The sequence below is a fragment of the Ursus americanus genome, chromosome 1, assembly GCF_024610735.1.
Source record: "Ursus americanus isolate L20-20 chromosome 1, mUrsAme1.1.p, whole genome shotgun sequence".
In the NCBI taxonomy this organism is placed as follows: Eukaryota; Metazoa; Chordata; class Mammalia; order Carnivora; family Ursidae; genus Ursus; species Ursus americanus.
In genome coordinates, this window is record NC_142127.1 from 73,766,933 (window position 1) to 73,779,651 (window position 12,719).

Sequence of the window (12,719 nt, forward strand, 5' to 3'; positions counted from 1 at the left end):
GACTTCCCAAAGATATGGGGGTTATGAAGAATGGGATTGTGGAGAATGGATGCTTGGAAACAACACATATGTCCACTACCTAGCCTAAATGGCCACCCAAAGATATGCTTCTTCCACTGGTTTATGGAGCCCTGGCATTTGGCTTTAGGACTTCATAGACCATTCCAAATATTTCAGACATATTTTACTAGGCTTTGGTAGGCCACTCCAAAGGGGAAGATGGGTTTATCCCAGGACTTCTCTCTCCACTAAACTGAAATAAAATCTGTAATCGGCCATCTTCTTCCTGCCTCCTACTAAAATACACACCACACACATATTATTAAAGGTATTTCATTCTTGCATGGGTCAAAATCCACACAGAAAAGATGCTTCTTGGGGCGCCAGGGTGGTCAGTCAGTTAAGCATCCGATCCCTGGTTTCAGATCAGATCATGATCTGAGGGTCGTGAGATTGAGACTCATGTCAGGCTTCATGCTCAAAGGGAAGTCTGCTTGACATTCTTTCTTTCCCTATCCCTCTGCCTCTCCCTCCTCTCTCTCTCTCTCTCAAATAAATAAAAAAAATTTTTTTTAAGAAAAAGATGCTTCATGCAATAACCCTGGAGTTTCTCTAATAGAGCAGTTAAGGGTTTTGAGCATTTTAATGAGGGACCAATTAGATATATTCATCTCTATTTCATACCTATCTTGTTTCCCATTATTCCTCTCCCACCTGCAGGCCCACAAGCTATCTAGAAAAAACCAAGCTTATAGAACTCAAACTTGACAAGCTGATAAGCCAATGGAACATGGGATACAAACAATTTTGATTTATTCCTTTATATACAAATAAAAAAGTTAAGAAGACACCTTGAAACAGAATAAATAAAGAATACGTTTTTAAAAATTAGGCAAGCAGGTGGTTTGGGCTGTTGGCATAGTATCCTTGATTACAGACTTTTAAACCAAAGGCTTCTACTGATTCACAAGAAAAGACTGTCTTATAATTTGCTTAAATTTATATGTGTTTCAACAAATTAAATACCCTTTTGCAAAATAATGAACTTCAACCCATACCTTCCACCATATATCAAAATTACCTCAAAATGGATTATAGACTTAAATGTAAAATAAAAAATTATAAAATTTCTGGAAGAAAACATGGGGGAGGGGCACCTGGGTGGCTCAGTCTGTTAAACATCTGCCTTTGGCTCAGGTCATGATCCTGGGGTCCCGGGATCAAGCCCCAGGCATCCCAAATCCATCTGGCTTCCTGCTCAGCAGGGAGTCTTCTTCTCCCTCCACCCACCCCCTGCCCTCATGCTCTCTCTCTCAAATAAATAAATAAAATCTTAAAAACAAAAAAGGAAAACATAGGAGAAAATATTTGTGACTTTTGGTTAGGCAAAGATTTTTTGGATATGATATCAAAAGCACAATCCATAAAAGAATAAATTGAACTTCACCAAAATAAAAAACTTCTGCTATTCAAAAGACAGTTAAAAGTGTCAAACAGACAAGCTACAGACTGGGAAAAAATATTTGCAAATCTTATATATCTGGTAAAGCACTTGTATTCAGAATATACAATTGATCTTTGGACAACATGAGTTTGAACTGCACTGGTCCACTTTAGACATGGATTTTTTTTTTTCAATAAATACAGTGTAGCACTATAATGTATTTTCCCTTCCTCAAGATTTTCTTAGTAACATCTTTTCTCTAGCTTATGTTAATGTAAGAATGCAGTATATAATACTTAAACAAAATATGTGTTAAATCAATTGTTTATGTTAAGGGTAAGGTTTCCAGTCAATAGTAGGCTATTAGTTAAGTCTTGGGGGAGTCAAAAGTTATAAGTAGATTTTTTACTATGTGGGGGGAGGTCATTGCCCCTAACTCCCATGTTGCTCAAGGGTCAACTGTTCAAATAAATCTCAAAATAACACATCTTAAAAATAGGCAGAGAAAATGAAGAGACATTTCACCAAAGAAGATATAGGAATGGTAGGTAAGCACATGAAAAGATGCTCAACAGTATTAGTCAATAGGAAAATGCAAATTAAAACCAGAGTGAGACACCACTTTGCATCTGTTAGAATGGCTAAAATTAAAACTATTGACCACACTAAGTGTTGTTGAGGATGTGGAGGAATTAGAACAGACCCCTCGTGGGAATGTAAAATAGTACAAAACTTTGGGGAAAGTTTGGCAGTTTCTTATAAAGTTAACTATATACCTACCATATATTCTAGTCACTCTGTTCTTGTTTATTTATTCAAGAGAAAGGAAAGTATATGTCCACACAAAGACTTTTCCACAAGTTTTCATAGCAGCTTTATTTGTAATCACTAAAAACTGGAAACAACACAAAGGTCCATTAATAGGTGAATAAATAAATGAATTGTGGTATACCAATATAATAAAATACTATTCAGTGATAAAAACGAATGGACTATTGATACATGAAGCAATCTGAGTAATTAAAATAATCATGATGAATAAGTCAGGCCCCCAAAAAGAGTACATCACATATGAGTTCATTTATATAAAACTATAGAAAATGGAAACTAGGCTATAGTGATAGAAATTGGATCAGTGGTTGACTGACTGTGGGGGTTTGGAAGGTAGGGAGGACATGAGGGATGAATCACAAAGGGGCACAAGAGGGGGCTTTTGGGGATATGACTATGTTCTTCATCTTGATTGTAGTGAACAGTCGACATACGTTAAAACATCCAATTGTACGATTCATATGTGTTTAATTCTTTGCATGTCAATTATATTTCAATAAAATGCTAAATAAATAATAAATAAATAAATATTTAGCACATACATTAAAATTGGAATAATACAGAGAAGACCAGCATGGCCCCTGCACAATGACATGCAAATTCAAGAAGAATTCCATATTAATAAATATGTACATAAGTGACATTTAAATGTGTTTGTTGAAAATAACCAGCCATGTTGTTGTCATTTGACAATACTTGCTGAATGCTTCTATGCACTGAACTACAAGAAAAGGTATGAGGTGTAACCCCTATACTCTAAAGGCTTTCCAAGTCGTTGGTAAGTTCTCATTTTGAACTTGTGGGGTCGGAGCTGTTTGTGGGACATATGTATAGATTTAGGATCTAGAAGGCTAGAGCCAAGGACAAGGTATGAGCTGAAGGCATAGATACTGGTGTCGGGATACACAGAGCAAATTAAATACCTTACGTGGGAGAGGAGTCTAGAAATAGATAATAAACAGAGGAGTGTAAAGACTGAGGACAGGCCACTGGGGGCATCAAACATTAGATGCACCAGTGTGGGATGGAAGGGGGTGATGGAGCTGGGATGAGAACTCAGAGTGATGGCACAGAGGAGCCAAACCTTCTCAAACAGAAGGCGGTATCCTAGGACTCAAGAAGGCCATGGATAAGGAATGAGCAGTGTCAACTGAATTTGGCAAATAGGAGGTCTCTTGGTGACAGCATTGTGGGTGTCATCACAGAGAGGAAGCCAGACACCAGGGCGCTAATATTCTTGCATTGTGCTTTGGTTATTGTAAAGGAGGCAGAAAAGAAGCAGTTTTAGACATTCTGGATCATTCCTTCTCAGATAAGCTACCATACACTGGAGCACTGAAAAGATGACGTCTGAGTCTAGTTTTTACCACTCTACTCTTTTGTTTCCCCAGATAAATACAATCATACTCTCCTAATTTTGATCAGAATTCTTGGCAGGCACCACCTCATTATTCTTTTTCTCCTTCACTCAAGCCCTTCATTCAAACGCCTTATTTCTTTCTAGCTCCATCTCTCTCCTTCAAGCTGCATCTCCACCCCCTCCTCCCCTCACCATCTTCAGGCATTTTGAAATCTGGGCCAGAGCTGCTGGTGGGTGGGGATGGTAGTGTCAGATCAGATTGTAGTGTCAGATTGTAGCCTACAGAGTTTCATCACCAGACTGTGGGAAGCCAAATGTAGGTTATCTTCCAGATGAGAACTACAGTTTCTCATGAAATCTTCATAGGCCTTGACATCTTTTACGTCTCTGAAATCTTCACTACCAATGCAGTTCGCTCTTTAGAATAATGACCAACCTGGCCCCCCACCCCAAGATGGCCCTTCTCTGTTCATAGCAACCAAGCACTTGACTGCTATCTCTAGACCATCTGCTATCCTGCTTGTGGCTTATTGGCAAAAGGCAATGTTGGGTGGGAGACTTTAGAATTTGGATTGAAGTGGCTTTTTCAGAGAAGTAGGCTTCAAGTAGTGTTGCTACTTTGTCTCTTATGTCCTAGCCCTAGTAACTGTGCTTCTTCCTTCTTCTCCACCTTGTACTAGAATTCTTAAAACAAAATCCCCATCTCTGCTTCCTTCCTATTCCTTAGCACTTGGCTTTTTGGCTGGCTCTATCAGACAAGAATTTCAGTTGGTACCAAAGTAGTGAATAATGGTGGCTTAAACAGGATAAAAGTTTTTCTCTCGTGTAAAAAACATCCAGATAGTCCAGTAATGTTATGATGGTTCTTCAGTGATCAGGGACTAAGATTCTGTCTTTCTTTCTAGAACAACATCCTTAACATTGTTTGTATTTGCAAGGTTGCCTCAGGGCCAAATCGTCTGTTGAAGTGCCAGCCATCACTGTTGTCACTGTTGGAAATAGCAGGAAAAAGAGGTAAGGGGGTGAGGGGTGGGAGGCACATGGCACCTCTTTGTCCACTTTTTACAGAATTTTCCAGAAAGTTCTACCTAGCCACTGCTGCTTATATTTCATTGGCTAGAAATTAGTTACCTGGCTAAATCTTACTATGCAAACCAAATAAAACAAAGGTTATAAGTAAGAGGGAAAGAATGGATTTTGGATACACAATCTGAAGTCTCCGACATAATTGCTCAGTTTAGGAACTTTTGCCATTCATTCCCCGTCCTTCTCTGGTCCAGTGTCCTATCTTATCTCCCTGGCCCTAATATCTGCTGATGGACTTCTATAAATCTGACTGCCTGCTGCTTACCTACTTGGGTCTCCAAATTTTGTCTGTCTCTAGAGTTTCTATTGCTATATATATAATTGTTTAAATTATTTGATTAGTCCTATTTGGTCTTCCATGCTGTTGACACCAGGCTTGGACTTCTTGTCTATGAATTCCTGGTGAGCAGTATTTTCCAGTATTGCCAAAGATGCTTGAAGTTCCCTCAGGGAGGGGAACACGAACGTATTGCCCAAGAGCAAATGCGGAAAGGGTGATGACAATCATCATGTCAGACAGGAACGCACATCTGGTCTGAGGCAAGCAGATCCTTACCCTGTGTGAACTACGGCATCTTCCTCTTCTCCTTGTCTAATCAGTCCTCATGTCTGGGATATGCCCCCGCATCCAAGGCCTTCATTCTCAGTTTGGTAACTAGATTGCTACCTTCCAAAATTTCTCCTCATTGTGGCCTACTTGACTCAGAATCATTTCTGGCTGTAATTTCTTCAGTCTTGGACTTCATCTTAGAAATTACATTTTCTTGACTTTCCCCTTCACCTGAGCTGTCAGACACCCATTCTCAATAATAGCATCTCCAGGCTCTACCCCGAGAATGGTGATAAACAAGTTTTCTGGAACAGGCTCATACTGGCTTGAGAGAGCCAATTGTTAAATTTGAAATATATTAAAAATAAAGTAAATATAAATACATAACGTGGTTGAACTGTTGACAGCTTGAAACTGGCTGCGGTAGGAATATTTACAACATGGAAATTGGCAAATGCTACCAACTAGGGCCCTTTTTTCCCCTAAAAGGTGGTTTACTAGTGCACTATTGCTTGTTTCTCCCCATAATTGTCCCTTGTGCATACGCGCATGTGCGCGCACACACACACACACACACACACACACACACTCAGTGGACAGTTCTAATTCCAGACCTTCACCTTTTCAGTCTACCTTAGCCTCCAGTGGCAGATAACCTTTTAATCCTTCCCTACATCCAGAGACACAACATTTGACTCCTACCTTAAAACAAACACTTTTGACATTCGATGATCAAATATATGTTTTGGAAATACATTCTAGACCCTAAATAGACTTATCCAAAGCTCCTGACCACACTAGTTGAGAACTGCTAATATAGCACATCTGTCTGTCTGCAGAACACATACAACCATCTGCAGGAATCATCTGTGGGGGGAAACCTACACACTTAAGATGGCATTTCAGTAGAGGGATTCATGGATCAGCATCAGAGATGGCTCACCACAGAATATTAACTTCTGTGAACTTAATACTTGGAGGAAGAGAGCCAATTAATTATTATAGGTATTTCAGAAAGCCTTGTGCAAACTGTGCAATGAAAAGCTTCATGAGCCAACCAAAATTATCGAGTTGCTTTGCCTTTGACAAGAATTCTGTAAGTTCGGGTACTGCTGTTACCTCATCATGTTCGGGAACCTTGTGATATGTACCTTTGATTAATAACAATAAAAAATGAATCATTACTTATCATTACAGTATTTTAGTAAATAAAACCATTCAGAACATGGAAAGAAAAATAATAGAAGGATGATGGAGGGCTAGGGACCACTCGACTATCAATTTTTTAAGAGTGTGCCAATTTTTTACTTTAAAAGAGCTAATGTTTATAACCATGTAGAGGTTGCTAATATGGTGACTAGAAGCACAGGCTTTGGAGACAGACTGCCTGGTTTGTGTTAGAGCTTTGTTACTTACTAGCACTACGATTTAGGGCAAGTTACTTAATCTCTCTGTACCTCAGTTTTCTCACCTGTGAAACAGAAAAAAAAGCACCTACCTTACATGATCACTGTAAAACCAAAATGAAATACCCCCATAAGGTGCTTAGAATGGTGTCTGGTATGTAGCAAATAACTAATAAGTATTTGCTCTCATTTTTATTATTAATGCTATTTTCAGAGCACTTATGATGTGTCAGGAACCATGCTACATGCTTTAGACTCAATCTTTTGCAACAATACGACGTAAAAATTAAACCCATTTTGTGAGTAAGAAAACAGACCTTCAGTGAAATGATGTAACTTTGCCAAGTTCTCCTGGCTGGTAAGTGAAAGAGGTTGGCTCGGTGTAGTTTTGGAGTTCCCATTTAAATGGAAGAAAGGTGTAAAACCAATCCAAACTGCCCTGATATTTAGTATTCTATTGGGAAATTCTTCCTTCATACTCAGCCCAACCTTTGCATGCTGTAGCATAAACTATCCTTGTTCTGTCTTCAGCAGAGACAGAAAAACTCATCAACATCCCTGTGTCTCCACTCCAAGACCTTAAATTTCCCTTCTGACTTGTTTTCTCCACATTTTAAAAATACACAGCTTCCAAAGGCCTTCTTCATGAGCTCTATTTATTAACCATAGAATAATTTCCACAGAAGTATTTCCACTTTCTCTAACTGTAATTTTAAAATTAGACTTTAAATCCTAAGTTCCTTATTAATGTAAGTAGGGTGCAGTAACTTTTGGCTGAACTTGCTTTGTTTATGAAGCAGCTGGGCGTAAGGATGCTCTTCCCCTGGTTTAGACTTTCTTGTCCCACCTTCTTATCTGGAAATTGCTGTCCACGAGGTGTCACAACATACTTAATAAGAATTCAAAAATTTTCAAGTTTTCATGTCATTTTGTTTCATGGGGATAAGTCTAGATTCTTACATACAGTTATGCAATCAGGAAGACATTTGGGGTGGGGGAGGAAGACATTTAAATAGCGTATGGATTGGTATTCTTTAAGAGATGAATATTACGTCATTGTCACTCATTCATTCATTCTCCCTGTCTGGGTCAGGCGCTGTGCTAGACACCAGGAACTGGAGACAACAGTCTCTGCTCACAGGGAGTGTGTAAGTCTCATCAGGGAGATAAATGTGCAATTACCTAATTACAAGGATAGAGCAAAGCACAGAAATCAACAGGAACGTGGAAGAGAGGGGCAGGGAAGACACCCTCAAATGTGGAGATAGTGGGGTCTGATAAAAATCCTGGAGACTAATCAGAGACCCAGGCTGTACACCCATGTTTTCAATTTACTTCATTATTATGCCATCCATTATGGTTGAATTGTATCCCCTCCCATAAAAACATATGTTGGAGCCCTACCCCCCAGGGCCCCAGAATGTGACCTTACTCCGAGATGTTGTCGTTAAAGTGAGGTCATTGGGGTGGACTCTAATTCAAAAGAGAGGAATTTGGATACAAAGACAGAGGCGCAGGACAGGAAGACAATGTGAAGAGACCTAGGGAGAAGTCAGCCGTCTACAAGCCAAGGACCACATCCTTCTCTCACAGCCCTCAGAAGTAAGCAACTCTGCTGATACCATGATCTAGGACTTCTCCCCTCCAGAACCGTGAGACAATAAATTCTGTTATTTAAGCCCCTGACCCAGTCTGTGGTACTGGGTTATGGCGGCCCTAGCAGACTAACAGAGCACTGGGCTGTCACAAGCATACCCCACATCTTGGCTCCACTCTGGACAAGGCACTCAGAACACAACCTACCAGGAAGCTGCCTGAATCTGCTTTCGGCTCATTTGTATGCTGTGACTCAGAGGAATCTTGAGTTTTCTTTAAATAGCGACTTTGAATCCACAAGATTCCTTTATCCCCGTAGTGTGGATACCACCCGTGGGCCTTTGTTTATGAGGTAAGTAATATACAATAACATGGGGAATTTTAGAGTATAAGCAATACCCAATAGGTTAAACTTTACAGTAAGTAACAGAGCAATATGGCACTAAAGATTAGTGGTTAATAAACATACAAAAGATGTTCTATCTCACATGTAATCAGATTTGTGATAACAGCACTCTCGGTAAATGGAAGATGTTAGTACACATCTAGAACAAACAGACACAGGCATCCAGAGTGATTCACCTGTAGCGCACACGCGGGTGGCGTTGATCCTCCCGTTGGCACAACTAAGGTTGAATGAACCTGGAATTATCTTCCTAGAACACGCAGCGACGTGTAACCTTCAAAACCAAAAACCAAAACACCCACTTCCATTAGGTATATTCATTTCAGGCAACAGCTTCTGAGGGGAGGTTTTTAACCTAAAAAGATCTAAAGCCTTGAAAAGATAACCTAATATTTAGCTCCTGAATAGACTAAGCAAGTTCAGCCAAAGGATATTATTTGGGGGTTTTTTGTTTTGTTTCCAAAATGTTTTGCCCTCAGGCCGGCAGGGTTACCCTTTCTTTTCTCACCCCAAGTCTTCCTCTTTCCTGGAAAATTTTCAAGCAGAACCCTGGTTCCAGGTCATAACGGCTCCATCTGCTGCCACTGGAACTCGGAGGGAGTGACTCATTCCTGTGCGTTTGCCTCGGCAAGCCTTCAACAAGCCTTTGTTCCTCTGCCCGGCCGTCCCTCAACCCTCGGCCTTGGCCTGTGGCCACAATGGGCTTTTCTTTCCGTCTTGCTTGATTTATGTCCTTCTACTTTAAAAAAAAAGTATAATTATGAAAATGATATGCATAAGGGAAAAAAAAGAAGTGTATAAAGTTAAAAATGGAAGCTTCTCATTCCAAGGGTTATCAGTATCAAGTGTGCATATCCTTCAAGATACATAGATTTCTGCCTCCTTGTCCCCTTTTTAGAGTGCATTCTGTACATACTGTTCTGACTTGCTCTTATCGCTCAAAAATATGTCAGCAGATATATATCTCCCTCATTTTTAACAGTTATTATTGCTCAGTGTCTAGGTATTACATTTATTTAACCATCCCTCTACTCATGAACGTTGAGGTGTGGTCCCGTTTTTTTGGCTCTTACAAATGGTAGTATAATAGACATACAACATAAATGTATTTTTCACACTTGGTGTTTCTGTAGGACAAAGTACTTGCAATGGAAATGCATGGTCAAAGTATACATGCATATTTAATATTTAGAGATGCTGCAAATTGCTTTCCAGAATTTTTATCAACTTACACTCCAGTCAGTTGAGTATGCAAGTTGTTACTTCTTATACACACTCATGAACACTTGATATTAAGACATTTTTTTTTGCCAAACCGATAAGTAAAAAAATGCTATCTTGTTTTTATTTACACTCTGATTATTAGTGAGATTGAGTATGTTTTCATATGCTTATTAGCACATATTCCTTCTTTTGAGAATTACTTCTCCATATCCTGTGTCCATTTTTTTATTTTGCTGCTTCTTTTTCCTATTGATTTGGAGAAGCTATTTGTTGTTTTGCATATTAACCTCTTCCTGTTGGTTATTTATGTTGCATATATTTTCTCCCATTCGGTAACATTATTTATGGTACCCTTCACTGAACAGAAATTTTTTTTTTGTACTCAAATCTGCTTAATATTTCTATTAGTTTCTAGGGTTTTTATCATGATTTTTCTAACTAGTATGACAAAGATAACCAATATTGTGAGTCTGCTATATTTTCTTTCAGTCATTTATATTTTTCTTTGCTTACATTATTAATCCATCTGGAATTTTTTCTGGAATATGGAATAAGATAATGTATTAGTTATGCTTAGCTCAACAGGTCTTTTTACTCAGATAGCAATTCCCTGTGGGTGGTCAGCAAGTAGCTACCATAGAGTGACTCAGAGACTCAGGCTCCTTTCATCTTTACTCTCCTCTCCGTAAGTAGTAGTCAGCAACTGACCACCCAGGGCACATCAACCCACTGCCTGTTTTTGTAAATAGAGTTTTATTAGAACACAGCCATGTCCATTTGTATGCATAGAGTCTGTGGCTGCTTTCCTATAAAACAGCAGAGTTGAGTAGTTGCGATAGAGCCTTTATGACCCACAAAGCCTAAAATGTTTCCTATATGGCCCTTTATAGAAAATGTTTGCTGACTCTTGCTCTAGAGACCCAGACTCCTGAGTTTCCACATGGCAGATTAAAAAGAGAGCTCATGTAGCCGATTTTCCATGGGTGGGGGCCAGGCAGCGGAGTATAAAACTTTCCCTTACATTCCATTGGTCAGAATTCAGTCACGTGGCCTCACCTAACTAGGCAGGAGGCTGGGAAATGTGAATTAGTTGTGCCCCCAGGATGAAAGGGAAAGAGATTTGTGGAATTATTAGCCAATCTCTGCCACAGTGTACCCTGCAATGATTTGTTTCTTTTCCTCTCTATTTTTAATCAGAATAGACTAGTTTATACTGCAGAAACATTACAACTCCTAAATCTCAGTAGCTTGGAACAACAAGGTTGACCTTCTTGCTGGTACTACATATCCAGCAAGGGTGAGCAGGGGTGGCATTGCTCATTGTCGTTGCACTTTCCAATCCAATGGAGAAGCCACCACCGGGCACCTCGCTGGTGCAAGGAGAAAAAAAGGGGAGAGTGTGGTGATACATGAAGCCCTTAACTTCTGCCCAGAACTGATACTCACCATTTCTAAGCAAGTTGCAGGGCTACACTGTACTTCAGTAGGATGGAGAAGTGCAGTCCTACCATGTGCTTCAAAAGAAGCAGGGCTAGAATATTTGTGGACTGCCCTAATACAGGTCACATTCACACACAAAGAACACATTCATCTCCTCCCTGAGGGATATCACCCAGATTCCACTCAGTCACTCCACCTAGTCAAAGTCAAGAATCTCTAGAGGCGCCTGGGTGGCTCAGTCAGTTAAGCGTCTGCCTTCGGCTCAGGTCATGATCCCAGGGTGCTGGGATCGAGCCCTGCGGCAGGCTACCTGCTCAGTGGGGAGCCTGCTTCTCCCTCTCCCTCTGCCTGATGCTCCCCCTACTTGTGTTCTCTCTCTCTCTCTCTCTCTCTCTCTCTCTCTCTCTCTCGATCAAATAAATAAATAAATAAAATCTTCCAAAAAAATAAATAAAAAGGTCAAGGATCTCTAAATGATGACTCTCCAGGAGGTCTGAATAATGGTTTGGAGCCTAGTAGTCTAGTGGTCTTAGATTAAAGCCTAGCAACTAAAATCACTCTCTGTCCCCACTACTTATTCAGATGCCAAAATTGTAATAGAGACAACAACCAATCATGGCCTCTAACAGCCTTCTGGGATCTGAGCCGCTTGCATGAGCGTGAACCCTTCTCTGAATGCCCAGAGAATCAGGAGCCCAGCACAATCTAGGGGGTGGAATATGGCATTTTGCTGAAATCAATATTGCAGGGAAGGAGTCAGCCTCATTGAAGAATAGGTCAGTGTTGCCCCCCACTTATAATTAAATACATTGGATAAAGGGTTTGGGTGACAATATGGAGGAAAGCGTATTAAAAATACCTTTGCAGAAATATTAGAATATATAAACTAACATACTTTGTTCATCCCTCAGAGAACATTTATTCTTATGATTCTTGCTTGTTTTCTTAAGAAAAGACCGTCACTGTTCTAGTTAATTTAGAAAACAGTAAAAGAGATTCGTGGATTATAATTATAGAGAATTATTATTATTATTACTTTGAACCATAGCATCATAATCCCCAGATCAAAATTTCAAAAAATATAATTTTTCAAATAAATTTTCAATATCTGGTGCAAACACTGCTACAGAGTTTTCCATATTCTATTTCTTTCAACTTTTATATCTCCATACACTTATAGAAATGTAATTCATATGTTTTTAAAATCATTTATGCTTAACTCATTAAAATACTGCTTTGGAAGTTAACTGATGTGCAAAAAGTTTTTACATACTTTTCATTAAGCATTTAAAACCCTCTCTCCGAGAAACAGAAGAAGTTTTCATTTTTTCCAGAGTAAATAATTATTTTCTTTAGTGACTTTATAATTGTCTTTC

General features: G+C 39.4%; 1 pseudogene; it reads left to right on the forward strand.

The window, feature by feature from the left end:
* The first annotated feature begins 2,802 nt into the window (after positions 1-2,802).
* LOC123798339 (U6 spliceosomal RNA) lies at positions 2,803-2,898 on the forward strand (annotated as a pseudogene).
* The last annotated feature ends 9,821 nt before the right edge of the window (positions 2,899-12,719 follow it).